Source organism: Podarcis erhardii (genome assembly GCF_964252035.2).
Source record: "Podarcis erhardii genome assembly, chromosome: 1".
NCBI lineage: Eukaryota > Metazoa > Chordata > Lepidosauria > Squamata > Lacertidae > Podarcis > Podarcis erhardii.
In genome coordinates, this window is record NC_138497.1 from 62,481,621 (window position 1) to 62,503,225 (window position 21,605).

Genomic DNA, 21,605 nt, shown 5'->3' on the forward strand with positions numbered 1-21,605 from the left:
GTTCAATGCCCTGTCCTCTGTGAGAGGTTAAAAAGAAGGCAAAATACAGAACACTTTTAAGAAAGGCATACAAGGAAAAAACAAGACTTTAAGACCAAGGAGACACAACGGGAGTTTGTGATCTTTTTTTCTACTCTAGCCTTTGGCTCAGAGGGAAATGGAAGAAGGAAAAATAGCACAGCTCTTGTCAAGAAGAGAGATACCGTAGATGAGGAAAACAATGCAGTTGTAAAGACGACATGAATGAAAAATAAAAGGGAAAAATATTAGAACAAAGAAAAAGAAATCCTGAGAGCATAACAGAGGAAAATGAAATGAAGAGAATGTAATGGGGGCATATCAGCCCTTGGAATTTTCAGGGAGCTTTACTCAAGATCTTCAGTGAAACAAGAAAATTGCCCTGTCAAAATATATCTCTATCATTCGGGGATGGGGGGCATGGATTGATCCAGAAGTAGTCAATACCTAATAACTGTATTTTTAAACAAAGGTGATAATAAAGGTAGCTGCTTTGTGGAGTTAGATATTTTTTCTAAGTTCACTTCTTTGAAATAATCTCAGCTGGGTTTTTGAAAGGTGGCAAATGGGTTTTTACATGTGTTGGAAGTCAATTTCCCCCCAGCTATCTTATTTTTAAAAGCCAATTATTTAGATGCTTTTATTCTTCTGATACATGTCCGTTCCTGCTTCCCATTGCCTTGTGGGATTTTGAGCCAGCTGATTTAGAAACATTTTTCTCTGTTTCAAGGAATAATTTAAATCCTAGGCAGCAACTCTAAGACTAGTTGTAAACTTTTTAATGGGCCATAAGAAGAACATGTAACTGGGTACAGATAGGTCATAGTCCTTCATTAAATACTAGTCCCACTGAATCCTTATAAACACCTGGAATAACTTATTTCAAAAACAGGATTACAGACTTGAGATGTTTTAACAAGAAGAACTTTTAAAATAATATTCCCTGTCATTTTTAATATCAAATATGCAGGTTTTCTTTCAAGCATTTTAGCACTGCTCCTGAGGATGTCCTGTGCAGGCTGATCCCAGTCCTGTGGTGCTTCTACTGATCTCCCCCAAATGGGCACCACAGTGTCCTCCCATGCCCTTTGAAGCTGCCCTTGAGTCTGGGAGGAGCATCTCATGCCTTTTGAAGATGAACGGAACCTGGCACAGAAGAAGGGGGCAAAGGGTTCACCTCACCTGGCAGCATCCAAATCGCCCTCCGTATCTCTTTTCTGCACATGAATTTGACTTCCATTGCTCTGCATTGTTTCCTGGGCTTTGGGAAGGAGGTATAGTAATACTACTACTACTACTACTACTACTACTACTACTACTACTACTAATTTATTACTTATACCCCACCCATCTGGCTGGGCCTCCCCAACCACTCTGGGCGGCTTCCAACAGAATATCAAAAACACAAGAAAACATCAAACATTAAAAACTTCCCTAAACAGGGCTGCCTTCAGATGTCTTCTAAAAGTCGGGTAGTTGTTTATTTCCTTGCCATTTGATGGGAGGGCATTCCACAGGGCAGGCACCACTACCGAGAAGGCCCTCTGCCTGGTTCCCTGTAACCTCACTTAGCGCAGTGAGGGAACTGCGGTGCTGGACCTCAGTGTCCGGACTGAACAGTGGGGGTAGAGACACTCCTTCAGGTCTACAGGACCGAGGCTGTTTAGGCTTTAAAGGGCTTTAAAGCACCAACACTTTGAATTGTGCTCGGAAACATACTGGGAGCCAATGTAGGTCTTTCAGGACTGGTGTTATATGGTCTTGGAGGCCACTTCCAGTCATCAGTCTAGCTGCCACATTCTGGATTAATTGTAGTGAGGCCTCTGACAGGATCCTGCAGCTCTCTTGCCTCCAGGTGGGCTTTGGGAAGAAGGTGGGAGGGCTCTTGGACACTGCCAGAGCATTGTGTCTGCCTCCCTAAACCAGGCAGAAGCTTCCCAGGCTTTGGGAAGGAGGCATGAGGCTCTGATTTTGGGAAAGAAAAAGGTCATGGAACTGCATATCAGAGCATTCTGTGCCCCTCTAGATATTTTGGGAGTTGTGTTTCCATCAGCTCTAGATGGGATGGCATGGTTCCCCACCATTGATGACATCAGACTGGTTTTCTGATGTTGAAATACGACTTACCATTTTCTAGAATCTACTTTTTAAAGTTTTTCTGGGGCCTAAACTGCTGTATTATAAAGTTGGCAAACTTGTTTTCTTTTGTGGGAAAGGCAGTGAGGCTGGCAGCATTGACTAAAGTCAAATTTGTTTATGCAGGCAAAGGGATATTGTCTGCTTGATGAAGATGCCAGTTTATGCATCCTATAAGCATTTTCTGACAGGCTTGTGCTAGCTTTTGAGTCATATTGAGGATATCCAAGTTAAGAGGTCACCCATGGGCCTTTAATGTCAAATATAGTATGAATATATCGAAAATCTATGCTTCACTACTTCTAGGTCATCCCAGAGGGCATAGCTACAGCTAAGAAACTCAGTGTGGGAAATAAGTAGTCCTAAATGTGGAAATAAATAGCCGTAATATTTCTTATAAGAATCTATTTCTGAGGAATTGGTTACAGATGATTAGAAAATATTGAAAAAAGAATGTAGAATGCATTTTTTTTGTTAACCAAAACTGAATAAAACAACATGAATATCTGGATTTGAAACTTAATGACTGCACCAAAGCTCATATGATGGGACCAAAGTGATAGCTATCATTTTGACAGATAGTCTAAACCCCTTTTGTTCCCTTTTCCCCTGATGATATTCCTATATTTTCCTGGGTATAAGACTAGTTCTTTTGCTAAAAAAAAAGTAAAAAAATTGGGGGTCGTCTTGTGCATGGAACATGGCCATCTGGGGGGATTTTTTTATAATATTTAAGCATATGTCTGGGATTTTGGCTTGGGGCGGGCTAAGGCTGTCCCTCCTGCTGCCTTCCCCCCCTTTCTCCTCCCCCTCTGAGCTGCATGCTGGCCACTGGCTTGCCTCAGCCACCTCTCCTTGCCCTTCTTTCCTTTTTTCCTCCTCTTCCCCAAGGCTGCTCACCACATTCCTCAGCTTAGTTTGCTCGACGGCATGGCCCACGCAAAGTGGGCGTTGCCTCCCCCCATCTTCCTCAGTAACCTGCTTGGGAGCCTCTTTTCCCTGGCTTCCCTGCAGCAGCAGCTGCCACCGGGGGCCTTTGCTTCTGCACCACAGTGCACCTCATGCTGTAAACTTTGGAGGCAATTGCCCCCGAAAAGATAAACCTGCCACCACAGATCATCCAGATTTTCACATCTATTTGATGGTTTTGTTTTCTTAATTTTGGGCTGAAAAAAATAAGGGTAGTCTTATATACATGGGGGCGTCTTATCCATGGAAAAATATGCTAGTTTCTACAGGAACACCATTACCAGTTGATAAGTTTGTCTAACATTCTTCTTCTCTGAACAATTGTTCAAGTAAATTTATTCAATGCCACATTTGGGAAATAAAATGCAAATTAGGGCTTGACTCACACCTCACACCTTGACTCACCTTTCACACAGGCCTAAGTTTAAAACTGTGTGTGGTACATTGGAAGTTGGATAGATTGTGTTAAACAGCATTATCTTATTTCAACAATTATTTCTATAACTGAGGAAGAGCAGCTGTTCTGAGTAACAGCAGAACACTTTCTGAAACACAATCCAAGCATATTCTGTTCACTTCCTCATTGTGGCTTTCCCGCTTCTCATTAATTTTTTTTTTTTAAGGTTGTCTTAAGTTCCCTTCTAAAGTCAAGATCAATAGCACAATTCGTTTCCCTTTTGATACATCATAAATTAAATACACTTCTTGAGACGGATGCCTGATGCTTGCTACAAAAAAGCAGTGAGATACTAAATAGAACCCCAGAGGCTATTTTGTTTTCAAATATTAATGTGCCTTCCTGGTCTGCTGCTTCTCTCTCTCTCTACCCCTCTCCTCCCAAACTGAGATGCTTATTGACAAAGCTGTCCTTAACCAGTGAAATGTTCCTTCCCTTGCCAGCTTCTTCCCCAACTCTTTCCTCAATGCATCAGATTACAGGGTAGACAAAAAAAAGTGCTGTGCCACTGATTTTTAGCAACCTTTGGGCACACTTCTGCCTCTGATGTGATGTTCCTTCCCCCTTAGCAGGATACAGATTGCTTTACAATGAGAGAGTTCAGCCAGTTATGCTTGGGACAATTCTTACTGCAAGGATAGGAATTCCAAGTCCCATCAGTATCAGCCAGCATGGCCAATGGGGATGCCAGTTGGAATCCAACTTCATTCTGCAGGGCCACAGGTCCCCCATCCCTGTCCTAATGTGCCACATATTACATCATCAGGGCTAGCACACACATGATCCTCTTACTGGCCCATGCTTTCTAAGCTCTAACAAGTCATGTTTAAATTCTTCTTCAAAATGACAATGCCACTTTGGTGGGTTTTATTAACTTTCTGTTTAATGTTTTAGAACCAATTCTTAAACACCAATAAATCCAGGATTTAGTAAAGCTGTCACATTAAGGAGCTGTTTGACATACATTTGGATTGTTTGTAGTTTTTCTTGTTGTTGTTCATGCTCCTAATCTTTGAATTTATATTCTCCCCTTCCCACACCAAAAAAAGCAACCCTGAGGGTGGTGATTCAGTGTACTTGGAGATCTACAGTGGCAGACTTCCAGAGAAGGCAAAACTCTACTGTTAGAACAGTCACTAAGTCTGCAATAATTTTGAAGGGTTATGGTCTAGTACAGGCATAGGCAAACTCAGTCCTCCAGATGTTTTGGGACTACAACTCCCATCATCCCTGACCACTGGTCCTATTAGCTAGGGATGACAGGAGTTGTAGTCCCAAAACATCTGGAGGGCTGAGTTTGCCAATGCCTGGTCTAGTAACTAAAGGGAAGGCTTTCTAGGTCCAATTGATTTCCAGGTGAGAATGCTAAGTGCAAACTCAATTATCCCACTGAAGTGTTAAAATTATCTATTTTGGATTGTGTTTTGATGTTTGAAGTGTGCACATATTTTTGACATCAGGGTGGAGAACCTCCAACATGTACACCTCCCGATTTGATCCACATGGCCATTTTCAGGAAACCTTCATGTCAGGTGTGGGGAGGGTAAGAGCAGGACTTCAAAAAAGCAATTGGGAACTTCAAGCTCCCAGTTCCTGTGTTTATTAGCAAAGTGTGGTTCCATCTGCCATCCGGGCAGATGGGAGCACATCTTCAGTCCCTGCACATGCGTATTTCTACTTCAAACCTGGACCAGCCCAGTATTCCTGCTCCTGAACTGTAGAAGAGACTAAAGCCACCTGAGGACCCACATATCCCATGGAGGAAGGGAAGCAGTAGTTAGCCCTTCCTGCTATGACTCAAGGAAGGCATTGATGGCAAAGGCAGTGGGAACAGTTTACATGGAGATTTGAAGGAGAAGAGTGGAGGCAGTGTTTGAAGGCATGCTCCTACCCTGTTAGTTAAGGCAGGTAGGAAAGTACCTTGTTCAAGGCTTTCAAGTGCTCTTCCTCCATTTCTCCTTCAAACTTCCCAGAAAATATGCTTATTATGTGCTTTTTAGAATTTTGGATCTTATTTAAAGCTAACTTTTGAAACTGGCATTGATACACAATGGAAAATACATACTTCTTTAAAAATACAGTTCTAATTTTCTTACTCTCACAGAGGAACTGAGGATCAAAACAGTCACATATGGAGACAAATGAATTTCCATCTGCAGGAAGGACTGTAATACTTTGTATTGCTTCTTGTGATTATGTCCCACAGAAATGGAACAAAACACTTACAAAAAGTACTACTGCTTAAAGATTCTGTTGGAAACAGATACAGTGAGTCACACTTGATAGCTGCCTTCCAAACACATGCTTGATAATATGCTGAGGATAGCAAGAGAATATGGATGATTTGCCCGAACTTCATTAAACAGATGAAGGGGGATGGGCAGGGCTGGGTGATGATGATGTGGCAACCACATACAGTGGTACCTCAGGTTACAAACTTAATTTGTTCCAGAGGCTTAAACTGAAACCGTTCTTAACCTGAGGTACCACTTTAGCTAATGGGGCTTTCTGCCGCCGCACTGCTGCCACACCGCCACCACGTGATTTTTGTTCTCATCCTGGGGCAAAGTTCTTAACCCGAGGTACTACTTCCGGGTTAGTGGAGTTTGTAACCTGAAGTGTTGGTAACCCGAGGTACCACTGTACTGAATTCTCCCTCCTCTTCCCCACAATATGAATTTAAGGAAACGTGTTGTGTAATGCCATCACGTTGTATATTTCCTTCCCCCTGCTCCATATTTTTAGTAGCTGCTGGGTGATGCAGGAGATATCAATTTGTTAGCATCATATCATGCATTTTCATAAGTACCTATTAAGGGACATAACAGAGACAACTGAATGCGAAATTATAATTTTTGTCTTGTAAGAATATATCTTTGAATTGTAGTTGGCATTTAAAACAATATATATGAGAATAATAATCATGCTAGATTTTACAACAAATAGGATGGATACCAGTTTCTTTTTAGAGCTATAGGTTGCTTCTGAATAATAATAATAATAATAATAATAATAATAATAATAATAATAATAATAATAAATGTATTTGTACCCCATCCATCTGACTGCTTTGCCCCAGCCAATCTGGGCAGCTTCCAGCGTATATAAAAACATAGTACAGTAAAACATTAAACCTTAAAAAGCTTCCCTATACAGGGCTGCCTTCAGATGTTTCCTAAATGTTATACAATTACTCATCTCCTTTAACAGTGCTGGGAATAAGATGGAAGCAAAATTAAAATGGAGATGGACACAATGGTTCATATTAAATTATCCAGCAATTTCCTTTGTAGTGGAAAAATATTTTTCCATGATATTTACTCAAATGTAACTTCCATTCAGAAAGTTGCTTTTTAATGTTAATTAACAGTTACCTGTTTGTCGTATTCTGATCATTTTACTCCTTTCTGTTGATGGCGACTGTGAATATCAGTGCTGAAATACCTCTTAATTGTTCCCCCAATTGTCCTAATGTCAGGTTAATTTCCCATGGCAAGATCGGCTCCAGCATTCAAAAGTATTTTGCATATATACTATTTTGCATATATACTTAATACTATTCACCCCATCCTAGTGATCACTGGGCATGGAGCTCTAGTAGTAACACACCTGGCATTCTCCCACTATCACATTCCTTGGAGAACATGGACCTGTCCTCCTTTACTGGAGCTCTGTACATTTATATGGAGCCCTTGCTTGAGGTGTGGTCTGCAAGGATGGATATAGATATAAAGCTGGTCATTTTAAAGCTAGCATTCTTGGTAGCTGAAAATACGTTTGGCATAAAAGCCAATGCTCTCTATGTAGACTTCTGGTGCCCCAAGTATCTCTGAATCTGTAATAGATTAGCATATATATTTCATTTGGAGGTGAAAATGTTATCATATTTCATGGTAAAAAAACATGGGCATTTACAGAAAACCAGTCTTGAAAAATGATGTCTGGAATAATATATAGAACTGTGCTATTTCAAATGGCAACTTGAGTTTTATTTAACTAAAGAAGTGCATAGTTTGTGGAGTATAAAGGAAATTCTGCTATTCTGTGGTATTGATAAAAGAGAGTAAAAAGCATGAGAAAAGACGGTTTTGATTTTAATAACGAGACTCCAACCAATAATACATGACCCACAGACATATTGCAAATCTCCATTCTGTGATCTTTTCAGGTCTCATGTGGTATGTTGGGTCATCTTCGGTCAGTACTTGAATAGATATTTCTATGGAAAACCAACCTACCGTTTGGAAAAGGTGATGGGTATCTGCGCTTGATGTCATTGAACAAGATGGCAAAGTATTAAAAGGTTTTCCTGTAAAAGAGCTCTCCTGGGGGTGGGGGCAAAGACTATCTCTACATTTAGCACATCTATAGAACTACAGAGCAATTGTCACCTAGTCTATAGAAATGACAATGTTACAGTGTGTACTTTCTTGTTGTAGATTGTATTAGTAGCTTTTGACAGCTAAAGCAAGTTAACTTTGTATACGAAGAAAGTAAAATTGGGGTCAGCATTAACATCAGTCTTCAATAAAACTCTTCAAGACATGAATTCTCTTCTAGTTTGCTTTGCTCAATAACTTACTACAGTGGTGCCTCGGGTTACATACGCTTCAGGTTACAGACTCCGCTAACCCAGAAATAGTGCTTCAGGTTAAGAACTTTGCTTCAGGATGAGAACAGAAATCATGCTCTGGTGGGGCAGCAGTAGCAGGAGGCCCCATTAGCTAAAGTGGTGCTTCAGGTTAAGAACAGTTTCAGGTTAAGTACGGACCTCCGGAACAAATTAAGTACTTAACCTGAGGTACCACTGTAACAAGAAAGGGAAAGGAAGGTAAAACAGTTGCTTCAGCCTTTCAGTTCTGGCATTTAAGAAAACCTTAAAAAACTTGTCTTTTCTTTATTGTTAGATGATCTAATTCAGTTTATTTTATTTGTCTGGATCCACTCAATGTTTCATATTCTTCTTGATGTTATACTACTTTTATTTCTCTACGCGTCTGGGTCCTAGCCTCTGGACCAAGAGAAAACAACCTTGTTCCATCTTCCATGTAGATACATTAGATCAAGATACACTATGTCCACAGCATTCCCCTGATCCAATGAACTTGTAACTCTATAAAAAAGAGAGATGGGATTTGTCAGGCATGACTTGTTTTGAAAAATCCATGCTGGGTCTTAGTAACCACAACATTCCTTTCTAAGTGCTCACAGCCTAACAGTTTAATTATCTGTTCTAGGACCTTTCCTATTATTAATGTCAAGCTAACTGATCAGTAGTTACCTGGGTCTTCTTTCCCCCCCTGTTTGAAGGTGGGGATAACATTTGCCCACTTCCTGTTCACAGGGACCTCAACTGTTCTCCAAGAATTCTCAAAGATTATAGACAGAGGCTCTGGGTTTACATCTGCAAGCTCCTTTAGTACCCTTGGATGCAGCTCATCAGGCCCTGAAGACTTGAATTCATTTAAAGTGGCTAGGTGTTCTGTTGCCACCTCATTTCCTATATTGGTCTGCAGCTCCCTCCTTGTATCATATATTCAGTTATCACCAGGTTGGACACTGTTTCCCTTTTGTGCAAAGTAGGTGTTGAGTAGTTCTGGCTTCTCTCTGTTACCTAATAACATTTTTCTGTCTTCTCCTTACTGAGCACCCATTACTTTTTTACTCTTCTTCTTGCCAAATAAACTTTTAAAAAAAGATTAGTTTTAACCTCTGTTGCAAGCCAGAGCTCATTCTAAACTTTGGCCTGCCTGACCTTCTCCCAGCAACTGTTGTCTTGTATACATTCCTTCATTATTTCCCCTTTCTTCTGTTTCATATACATGTCCTTATTAAATCTCAGCTAATCTGTCAACTCCTTATGCAGCCGCACCAGTTTCATTAGGTGACTTCCACTTTTCTCTTTTGTTGGAATTGTCTGCATTTGTGGCTTCAATATTTCACCTTTCAGAAACTCCCATCCATTTTGGGCTCCCTTCTCTTTGAGTATTTCAGACCATAGAATCTCACCCAATAGTTCCTTAAGCTTTTTGAAATCAGCCTTCTTAAAGTCCAGAGTGCATGTCTGACTACACTCAGTTTTCCCTTACCTGTGTATCATGAAACCCAAGAGGATATGATCACTTCCTCCCAGGTTACCAGTACTTCTGTTTCATTGATCAGTTCCTCCCTATTGGTGAGGACCATGTCCAAGATAGATGACCCCCTTCTTGCTTCTTCCACCTTCTGGGAAATGACATTGTTAGTGAGGCAATTAAGGAATCATTGATGGTCTTGTCACATTGGAAGTGTACATGGCAATCCGTATATTTTACAACTATATTCTTGGGACAGCATAGAGTAACTTTATAATTTCTCACACAGATAAACTGTTTCCATTACTCTTCTTACAGGTTGGTTGCCAGGCTGGCACCTGTCTGTTTCAGGAGTCAATGGTGGAGTGTGCCATTGGGGGTAAAGTCAAACTGTTGGAAGGTTACAGTGCCTGCTGTGGTTGTAGGGACTTATATGGGAGAGACATGTTCTGTTGGGCTGTGTATGTGATAAATGGGAGACAATATCGGGGTGAAGGCATCTTTTTCTATTTGTCTCCATGTCAGTCTCAGTTTATTGGTTACTTTTTCTAATAAGGCTGTTTCCATACTATTTGATACCATTGGTCCATGCTTACTCCTGACATGTCTCTCCAGTGCCTGGCTATGATGCTTCTGGCTGCTGAGAGTAGGTGGGTTATTAGCTCTTTATGATGTGAGTGAGCATTATTATCTTGGAAGATGTTTAGTAGGGCCAGTTCTGGGGTGACTTCTAATACCTGCTTAGTTATTTTGCATATTTCTTGTATGATTGATGTCCAGAAGAGTTGGATTTTAGGACATTCCCACCACATGTGGCGGTATGTGCCTGTGGAGGTGCATCCTCTCCGGCATTTTGGTAAGGTTCCTGGGCATATTAGCAATAGTATCTGTGGTGTTAGGTACCACCTGTGAGTTTCAGAGTGAGTTCTTTTCTTTTCGCTGATATGGATTTAAAGGGAGGTTTAGACCACATTCTGGTCCATTGGGTGGGGTTAATCTCATAGCCTATGTCCTCCTCCCATTTTTTTTTATTAAGTCGAGGGGGTTTGTGGGATTTTTGAGCAGTATTTTGCATATTGTGGATACCATCCCTTTGCCGTGTCCCTTTGTTATTAAGAGGAGGTTTTTGAAAATTGTCAGGGGTTTATTTGCTGCTGAATTTACTACTGGAATATTTAAGAAGGCAAGAAACATGTTCTGCTGCAGCTGGGGCAGATGGTTGTGTTGTTGCAGATGCACTATTTCTTCTCTCTGTGCTATCAGTAAGTTCCAGCTGTGAATATGGTCAGCTTCTGTGCATTTTGCCCTTCACCTCCAACAGCAAAATACACCAGGTTGGCCTTATGGAATGTACTATATGATTAAAGCCTGGTCTCCAGGATATGATTTAGTGTAAGACTCACAATCTTTTAGTTTAGTTTAGCTAATACCCCAACTCACAGCTTTTTTATTTTTAAAAAACCCCCACAAGGAAGTCTGCAGCTGGGCATGGAAGATTCACAGTGACTCACAGCATCAGCCTGGCACATAAGATCTTGTAAAGCATATCAGGCAATCAAACACACTGATTAAACACATTGGAAAAATATAATTAGCTCATCTATTTGGAATTATACCATAATTAATATATTGGGGATTTGACTTGAGCCAAGAATGAGACTTGTCTAAGGAAGGACAGATGCATAAATGGGATCAGCAAAATGTTCACAATCATTCCCTTAAATTATTCTTTACAGATCAATGAATTTTTAATAATACATTTCCATATTTGTTGAGAATTTTAAATAACGAATTACAGGCAGAAATGGTCATAGGACTACTCAGTAAAAGTTTTTCCAAATTGATTTTATCTTTGTCCAGTTTTGAATGCAATGGTGCAAGCCTGAATGCTAGCATGCATGAATCTATAGTCAATGCACAGGATACTTTAGATTATCTTAAATCAGAGATGGAGAGCCTGTGGCTCTCCCGAGTTTATTTATTCTATTTTTACTTATTTTAAAGCATTTCTAAACCACTTAATATTTGAAAATCTCTAGGCGAGATACAAAAATGCAACACCAAAACCATAAAAGAGTATAAAAGCAGAGATACCAACATATAAAGCAGCAAAACAGTATAATAGCAATAGAATAAAATCAGAAATTCAGCAATAACAGGTCCAATCTTATGGGTCAAAGTAAGTCCAGTCAAAAATATGTGTTTCTGCAAGATGCTAGTGAACCATACCTGGTTTAGGTTTACCTTGAAGTCTCATTTCAAAAGCTGCAGATTGAAGCAATTTGGTGGAAAACCTGAACAATTCTGCAGATGGATGGTCAGCACACACTGCATCAGACCTACAGAAAAGAACGAATGAAAATAATTTTACATGGCCCATTTGTTAAATGAATAATAAAGGGTACAATTTTAAAGCTTTTCATAGGGAAAGATATGGTGACATTTCAGCACAAAGACTTGATATTGCTTGTTCAAATGATGAGGAATATGTGAGCAAAGCAGGAAAGTCTGAGGCCATCCATCAGAATCCTTTGACTCTGCACAAATTATGAAAAGAAATGCGACTGATTGCTGCCTTGTACAGACTTTGGCTGAATTCCTTCTGCAGAAGCCAGAGATAATTTTTATAGGCATTGAAGATGGTATGATACTAGTGCCATTTCCCAGCTCATCTCTTTGTCCCAGCCTGAAGAGGTGTTGCAGGTTTTCTACATCTTTGTAGAACCTTAGAAATCATAGAATTGTAGAGTTGGAAAAAACCCTGCGGATCATCTAATCAAGGGGTGGCCAACTCCCAAAAAACTGGCAGTGATCTTCCCGCTTTTTGGGAGTTTAGGTCGAAGTTGTTTAGTTTTTTTAGGAATGAAAGCCCTGTTTTGGGGGGTTCTGGTCAAAGTTGTTGAGCTTCTTTGGGGGGAGCCGGTGATCTACCAGTGATCTACCACAGATATCCAGATCACAGTCTGCCTGTTGGACATGCCTGATTTAATCCAACCCCTGAAATGCAGGAATATGCAGCTGTCTCATATGGGATTGAACCTGCAACCTTGGCATTATCAGCACCATGCTCTAACCGACTGAGCTATTCAGAAGACACATGGAAGCCTTGACACTGGGACAGTACAAGACCACTGGCCAGCCTGAAAGGGGCCTATTCCTGTGCCTCTGTCACCTGTCTTTAGACTTCTTGATTCTAAAAGCAGATTGACAATGGAACCAATTACCTAGAGGAGGAGTAGGTTCTCCTTTGCTGGATATCTTCAAGCAGATTCTGAACAGCCACCTGTAGAGGCTGCCCAAGTTCTGGGAAAGCCAATATCCAAGTCTATGATTCTAGATTGATGTGCCCTTGATCCTCCTGTCATGAGTCTGTGTAGCTTCACTATTCCTTATTTAACTACATCCTCTCCAAGACACCTCCTTTCTTTCACTGGACCTTCTGCCTGCTCTGGATCCTTTACTTACCAAAGTACTGATGTCTCTGTAGGCAGAGAAAGCAAACAGGAAAATGTGATATTAGGTACCTAGAACCAGGCAACTACAGGTTGGGTCAAGAGACTTCAAAGCGCAGATTGGCCTGCCCTCAATTTTTTACATGGGTAAGATTAAGTTTGCCATCCCAACCCAAACCCCTTTTGCTATGAGATCCACTTGCTTCTTTAATGGGTTGTAAACAGCGTGCAATTATAAAATGTTTCATAGCTTCCAAACTGTCTTTGTCATGATACTCTTGAGAATGAATAAAACAGATTTTTTCCTTGGCATCTAAATTGCTACATCTGGAGAGCTGACAATTAGAGGTATATATATCCTAATGAAACTACATGAAGGAGTCTGGCAGGACCTGCAAAAGTGACAGTCCATAGCTCTGCATGTTGCCTGGAAGGCAGGTTATTGTTGCGATATGTCATTTTGCTAGGTTAAACAAGTATTTAAGGATCCTATCTTGGGGAAACCGCTGGGGTTTTTTCCTTTGCACAGACATATGCTGCAACTGCAGTGGGCATTTCACTTACTTTTTCTTTCTTTGACAGAAAATCCCCCTGGAAAATATTTGCTATATTTCCCCCCTTCCCTTGTTTGATGGCAGGCTTCAGACCTGATTTTAATTCTATGTCATAATAAAGGCAATAGAGACTTTCAATAAAATCACAACGGATCCAAAAGTGGTGCTCCATCTGCTAGACTGTCACACAAGATATTATTCTTCAAAAGCAGAACATCTCTTGAGAGTCAGTAAAGCAATCTTGGGCACCAAAAGGGAAATTCCAGTCCTCACTGCTAGATAATGCAAGTCTGGAGTACTCTTTGCAATAGTTTGCAGTAATGGGACCAATTCACCACATAAGTAAGTCAAGAAATCCAAAAGATTCCTGAACTTCCTTAGAGCAAAAATGTTTCGTGATCTCCATGGAGATGCTCTGAAATTGAATCTGAAGTTACTGAACTATCACATAGCATACTTTCTGGGAAAGACAGATAAGCCATTAAATATATATATATATTCAATTAATAATAACAGATAGCAAGAATCTAGCACCTGGAAATTACTTTCTGTCCTGTTGTGATTTGAGCCTTTTGGCATTTATGGAAAGAGTGCAGTAGTTCCCAAATCTTGCTGCAGATTAAGCTCCCACAGAGGCCTCTGTCTGTTTTTAAAACACACAAAAACTTTTGAATTCACTAAACTCAGGAAGAGATGATAGTTACATTCCAGTGTGGTAGACCCAGACCATTATCACGGTATTTGGAGCTTTGATCAGGCACACTTCTTTGGGTGTCCTTTCAGATTGTTTGGTAGTCATTCATCCAAGATGGCTGCTTCTTGTTGGGACTGGTAGGGCAAAAAGCAGGGAAGCCAATAGTAGGTGAAACTGGATTCAATCAGAGGTAGAACTAACTAATTCTAGCTTTGTCCCCATCCTCCTTCCTGTTGAGACATTGAGTTTCTCCCAACTCTATCTGGAGAAAGCGTAAGGACTGCCTCAATGAGTAATCATCTAAATCTAGTGCTGGGCAAACTCTTATTGGCTCTATTCAGAATCAGCTTAGCAATGACAACCCTCCTCAGTCAATGCCTGGAAAAAGGCAACAATATTTTTTCCTGACAATAGCTGGTGCATACAAATTGATTGTGCCACACATGCATATCTTGTTGCTCCCCTGTAAACAAACATATCTGGGAATGAAAGGCGATAGATGTGAATGGGGTACAGGAACAGCATAAAAAGAATAGAACTACAAAAGACAATCCAACAAATGGACCTAAATAGAGAAGATACACACCAAATAAAAGGATGCTTTTGTTGGGCATGTGATCCAGTAACACAGTTCAATGGTGGGGATAAACATTAAAGAACTCTGTCGTTTCAAAGAAAATAGAGAGTTTAACTTTAAAGAGCTTTTTCACATATGTCTACAAAGATGCAGGCCAGTCTGCTTGATGTGCATGTGAAGAAACTTATTAACATCTCACTTTACATTTGAACTGGAGGAAAAGTTGGGAGGAGGGGGTGAGTAAATATTCACAATATTTATTTATATTTATTTAGCAAAATTGATATATTGCCAGATCATAATAAAACCTCCAAATGGTTTATAAGGCAGTACAGCTATATGTGGTAAGATGGGCGATATTGTATTCTGTGTAAGTTAATGCTAACTCTGGTGACATCACTACATAAGAACTTAAAAGAGACTGCTGGATCAGGCCAGTGGCCCATCTAGTGAAACATCCTGTTCTCCCTGTGGCTGACCCTGTGGAAACCCTGCAAACAGGACCTGAGCACAAGAACACTCTCCAGTCCAAACATGGAAGCAGAGCCTTGCCTCCACAACCTGTGAAGGCAGAGCATAATGTTAATCATGGCTTGTTTCCACTAATATCCACCATCCTACATAGGTTATACTCTTAGGGATGCGCGGTTGGGGTGAAATAATTCTGCTTTCATTTAGTTTGCGTTTCTAAAGGCCACCTTAATTTAGTTTCACATTAGTTTCGTTTCACAATAAGCTCAGGTCTGCCGGTACTCAAGGCCACTCTCTTGCTGAAACTAAACAGATCTGGGGCTGATCGGTGCCTGGCCTGAGGACTGTCTGGGAACCTCATGTACATTCCCTTGGTTTCCATTAAAGACAGCATAGTGTAGTGGTTAGGCAGGGGTCAGCAAACTTTTTCAGCAGGGGGCCAGTCCACTGTCCCTCAGACCTTGTGGGGGGCTGGACTATATTTTGGAGGGGGGGAATGAACGAATTCCTATGCCCCACAAATAACCCAGAGATGCATTTTAAATAAAAGGACATATTCTACTCATGTAAAATCACGCTGATTCCCAAACCATCCACGGGCTGGATTTAGAAGCCTATTGGGCCGGATCCAGCCCCCGGGCCTTAGTTTGCCTACCCATGGCTTAGAGTGACAGACTAGGACCTGAGGGACTGCAGTTTGAATCCCCACTCAAACATCAAGTTTACTAGTCACTCACTCTCAGCCTAATCTACCTCACAGGGTTATTGTGGGATTAAATGAGAAAGGGGAGAATCATGTAAGACCCATGGAGAAAGTGGTTGGATATAAATGCCATTAAAAACATGAATAAATACATGATGGACAAAAGGTAAGACATAAATGTATTAAATAAATTTTACATTATTTTCACATTATTATTTTTAAGAAAACATTGCAGTGGAAGTGTAGTGATACAGTTTCTTTTTTCCCATGGCAACTGGCAGCTGTGCTGAGCTTGTAAAAGGCCTTTCACATATGTTACTGAGCACTCCTCTGAAGGCAACAACATTTGCTGCCTAACAGTGTGAGTTGTAATTTGGTTATTTGAAAACTTAAACGCTATATATAGTTTCCCTCAAAAAATCTGTGTACTCTTCTGCAGGTTAAAAAGTGTGTAGAAAGTGAACATGTAAATGCAGTAGAGGTGCAGGGCAAGAGGAGCTGCTGAAAAGTTTAGAAAGGCAAAAGATAAAGGTCCTTTTAAATTCAGACTTCGGGTACTGCCGGAGGTTCCTGTGGCACTAGCCATCTGCAGCTTGATTCCAAGTACATTGAACAGTGATAAGACAGGCATCCTGCAGAGGGATTTAGCATGCCCAAAGGACCCTAAAACCAAAGCATGAGGGAAGGTTTTGTTGGTGCAAGGAAAAAATTGGTATATAAATGAGAATTTCCTGGATGCCAAGATCGAGGTTTGGGGCAAGTACTCCTTGCGGAGAGAACCCCAGCAGAGATATAAAATCACAAAACATAAAGCAAAGTAAATAGAGGCTGTTAGACCTTTAAAATATGCCCTTGTGAGTTCCAAAACTTCCTTTTCCCCCTAGCATAGAAAAAGGCCAAATGTTTGGTAAGTTACGAAGCCTCCAAAAGTCAGATTCATGTGCTTTCCCATTCAGCATTCAGAAAAAGTTGTAAAACTTGGTTTAGTTGCAAAGTGGTTAAAGTTCCTCAATTATTGCTGTAGGAAATCAAGAATAGCTTGTGAGAACCATATGGTCTGAGCTTGGAGCAACCAGTTCAGCCCTCACATGTTGAGCTTCTCAGGGAGGCTGAGGTGGAACAAAGGCTTGATTACCTAGTCCCTCCCAAGCTGAGCTAAGCCTGGTGGGGCATCTTACTCTATGGCCTTAATCCCTCCATGCATTAATTAGACTTAAGCATATTGATTATAATCTTTTTATGCCAACTTTGTCACTGCATGCCTCTCCTTTTGCAAATGACCTTCACGTGGCAAAAATGGCACCTACAATAGAAAGCAAAATTGAATTATAATATTACTAATGCATTTTTAAGGATTAATTTAAGACATTTGCATACTACTTAATTAAGCCCATTTCTCAGCGGTGTACATAAAAATAATGCACAGAAAATGAGATAATGAAACAAAAAAATTATCACAAAGCCGATCATAATGTAAAATATAATAAAAACACATTCAACATGCAAATTGCACTGAAAGGTTTTCTGCAACTTGGGTTTTTTCCTTGATAGTTAGTGCAAATCCATGTAAATCTTTAATTTTTAATCTTCTGTGAGTACTCAGAAGTCCGTACATTAGGCACAATAAAACCCCGATGGTGAAATCATAGCGGCTGCTTCTTAGGAAACCCAAGGGACTTCTTCAGTTTGCATTTCTATGTTAAGCCACTCTCCATTCAACAACTCTTACAGCACAATATCATGAATATCCCTCTCCATCTTTTCATCTATCAAGACTACTTCTACAACTGCACCATTATCTGAGAAGCAAATAAGCCTTGCTTTCTTTTTATTCTTTGAAATTAAAAGGTTGATGGTTGGCTTGAAGCCCCAAAGTTGATGGGAGATAACTGCTCAATAGTTTGACTACAGTGCTACTCCTTGTTACCTCTGTGTGAATCCACCAAAGTTGAAATTGTATTTTCTGAAAGATTACATTTAGTCATTCATTTCAAGCTGCATGAGAACTGAATACTGTACATAAAACCCCACCCCTTTTCATGTTTTAAGCTTAATAAAAAAAGATTTTTTTGAGCTCCAACAGTAAGAACTATTGATTAAAGCAAGTGGGTAGAAGTTTTGACTGCATCCAAACTGAGTTGAGATCATTCAAAAACTGTTTAAGAGAGACAACATCGAACATATGAAAAGAACCCATTTATATTCGCCAGAGGGGGGGGGGGGGAATCAAAGTCAAGGCTGACGCTTAGGCATTAACTTGGAGCTGTGTTGCCAGACCTTTGTGAAGCAGGAGTTCAGTTCTAAGCTTCTGAAGTCTTAATGCTTTGTTTGAAAACAATTGCACTTATGCAAACTCACAGTCCACAATCTGTCAGAGAGTTAGGTATGCTTAATACCATTAAAATATCTGAGATTAAAATGTAAAGGTAAAGGGACCCCTGACCATTAGGTCCAGTTGTGGACGACTCTGGGGTTGCGGCACTCATCTTGCTTTATTGGCCAAGGGAGCCGGCGTACAGCTTCTGGGTCATGTGGCCAACATGACTAAGCTGCTTCTGGTGAACCAGAGCAGCGCACGGAAACGCTGTTTACCTTCCCACTGGAGCGGTACCTATTTACAATGTTACCTCGGGTTACAGATGCTTCAGGTTACAGATGCTTCAGGTTATAGACTCCGCAAACCCAGAAATAGTATCTTGGGTTAAGAACTTTGTTTCAGGATGAGAACAAAAATTGCACGGTGGCAGCGCAGCGGCAGCTAAAGTGGTGCCTCAGGTTAAGAACAGTTTCAGGTTAAGAACGGACCTCCGGAACGAATTAAATTCTTAACCCAAGGTACTACTGTATATACTTGCACTTCGTGCTTTCGAACTTCTAGGTTGGCAGGAGCAGGGACCGAACAACGGGAGCTCACCCCATCGCAGGGATTTGAACCACCAACCTTCTGATTGGCAAGCCCTAGCCTCTGTGGTTTAACCCACAGCGCCACCCGCGTCTGAGATTAGGTGTGCTTAATTCTCCATTGGACTGTGGCCTGGATTTTCTGTGTCATGATCACTCTTAACATCTGAGTACTCTGTCTTGTTATTTTTTTTCTTTCTTGAGCATCAATATATCCCTGAATTTCGTATGAAGAAAAAAATAGATGGCTGCCCGCATGCACCAATGGTGGCAGCCCCCCCCCCATATGATGATAAAAGGTGCCTGGCTATATATTTGTTTACCTGATACAAAGGTCATTAGGAGGATGAGACATCATCACATCAATTTTTTCCATGGAGACACTATGCCATGTGTTAAGCCTGGGCCTAGGCAGTTCTCTTCTGCATGCTTAGAAGATATGGAAGGAGCAATCAAGGATGTTCAAATAAGATATAGCACTTTTCCTTTTATTTCTGAAATCTTCACTTCAGTAATTTTTCTTTCCCAAGATTACTTCCCCTGCCCAGGGATGGACTTTTGATAATATGGCACCCTGAGCGAGGACAAAATTTGGCAACCCCCAAATTTTTCTTATTTTCACAATAATACCTTTTGGTACAGTTGCCTTTTTATGGATCTTCTCAGTAGGTATGCATGTTGTTGTTGTTGTTGTTGTTGTTGTTGTTGTTGTTGTTGTTGTTGTTGTTGTTGTTATCTTGCACCCCCTCTGTGTAGAGCAGCCAGTGGCAGAGGAAGGGGGTGTAGTGGGTGTGGGCCGCCCCGGGTGACGTCACTGAGGGTGCGTGTGACAAAATGTCAAAAATATGTTTAATAAATAAATAAATAGAAAATAAAAAATTGGGCTCACGAAACTTTTTAGTTCAGTCAACAAACGCAATGAAACGCAGCTGGCACTGGGCGCCACACCATGGGGGTCAGCACTTACCATGGGGCCTGCAATGTGCCTGAGCCACGTGTCTCTGCTGAGAGTGACATGGTGGCTCGGGCGCCTGCAGGCTCTGTTTTGCCTGAAACGGCAGCGTGGGACTTGTGTTTGCCCACCGCCTCTCCCTCAGCCACCCTACAGCTGAGGGGGAGGCGGCAGAGAGGCTCCATGCAGAACACCCCTCCCCCATGGGCGACTCACCCCGCCCCCGGCTGCAGGATGAGCGCACCGCACTGGGCACCCGAGCGGCTAGCTACGCCGCTGGGAGCAACTGCCTGTACCACACTAAATCTGGCAGTGCCCTGCTTATGCAATAAATTGGACATCTATGCTTTTTCTTTTCGCACAAGATCCCAGTCAGATGGAAAGAAAACAAGTGACCAAATCACAATTCATCTTTCTATGCTTCTATGCTTTCACATCATCCAAAAGAAAATGATCTTGTATATACCAATGCATGGCAAAGTGATTGGTGAATGAGGATTAATTCTCTAGCTATATAATGGGATGGGGGTTTTTTAAGCCACCCATTAGTGTATGCAAATATGCCTTGAAAAGTTATTAGTGTCTCTTTGCTAGGTGATTAAAAATCAAATATACTTCTTCCATCACCCCTGCAAGTGAACTCATGCTTTTATACAGATGATTGTCTTTATCACTTTTCTGCAGAGAAGAGATCAAAGATATTCTTTGTGTTTCTCATCTTTAGACAAAGAATGCAAGAAATAAAGCATTCCTGTTAATTCTGCATGTGTTTGGTTACAAGGTGTTTGCATTGCATTCCTTACTGTTCATTAGGTGCCCTCCATTCCTATTAAAGGGGGAAATACAAATAGAAAGGAAGGTCTCTCTCTTCCATGAAGTCACGTTTTTAGACTTCCTTCAATTACAATAATAGAAACAACCTCAGCAGTTTCATAACACCAATTTTAGATTTTCGCCGTGTGCTTTTGAAATGGGAATGGAACTTTAATTGTACAAAAGCACAACAGAACCCTCATATTGTGCTGTGAATGGTTCCTTTTGTGAGGTTTCTCAACGTGATGCTATTCTCCCCTCCCCCCAGGATACTAAAAGAGTGATATCATTCCCAATTAAACTGGGCTACTTTGTAAGGTCATGGTGACCTTTAATTATTTTCTGAAACTGATTCATCATAGGAGTGCCGGGCACCTCAGGCACCCATTTAGGTAGTAAATTGCAGTGTTGAAAAGTGTGGGAAATAAGCACCAGTAGAATTTTGACTAAGCTAAACCACATAATTAATTGTAAGGATAAGCAACTACAACAGGGATAGGCAACCTAAGGCCCGGGGGGCTGGATGTGGCCCAACAGCCTTCTCAATCTGGCCCTTGGATGGTTCGGGAATCAGTGTGTTTTTACATGAGTATTTAAAATGCATCTCTGAGTTATTTGTGGGACCTGCCTGGTGTTTTTACATGAATAGAATGTGTGCTTTTTCTCTGGGTTATTTGTGGGCATAGGAATTCATTCATATTTTTTTTCAAAATATAGTCCAGCCCACCACATAGTCTGAGGGACAGTGGACCGGCCAACGGCTGAAAAAGGTTGCTGACCCCTGACAAGTTACATCCTTAAAAGCAAGTTACATCCTTAAAAGCACTTTTCCTT

At 40.9% G+C, this 21,605-nt stretch overlaps 1 long non-coding RNA gene across 2 annotated transcripts; it reads right to left on the reverse strand.

The window, feature by feature from the left end:
- Positions 1 to 11,839: 11,839 nt before the first annotated feature.
- Positions 11,840 to 15,050, reverse strand: LOC309337474. Of its 2 annotated transcripts, none has more exons than XR_014154338.1 (3): positions 14,365 to 15,050; positions 12,879 to 13,135; positions 11,840 to 11,993 (listed from the first exon to the last, which is right to left on the reverse strand). It is a non-coding gene; the product is annotated as an uncharacterized lncRNA (long non-coding RNA). The 2 variants fall into 2 exon arrangements; XR_014154339.1 differs by having other exon boundaries at positions 14,195 to 15,050.
- Between the last annotated feature and the right edge of the window lie 6,555 nt (positions 15,051 to 21,605).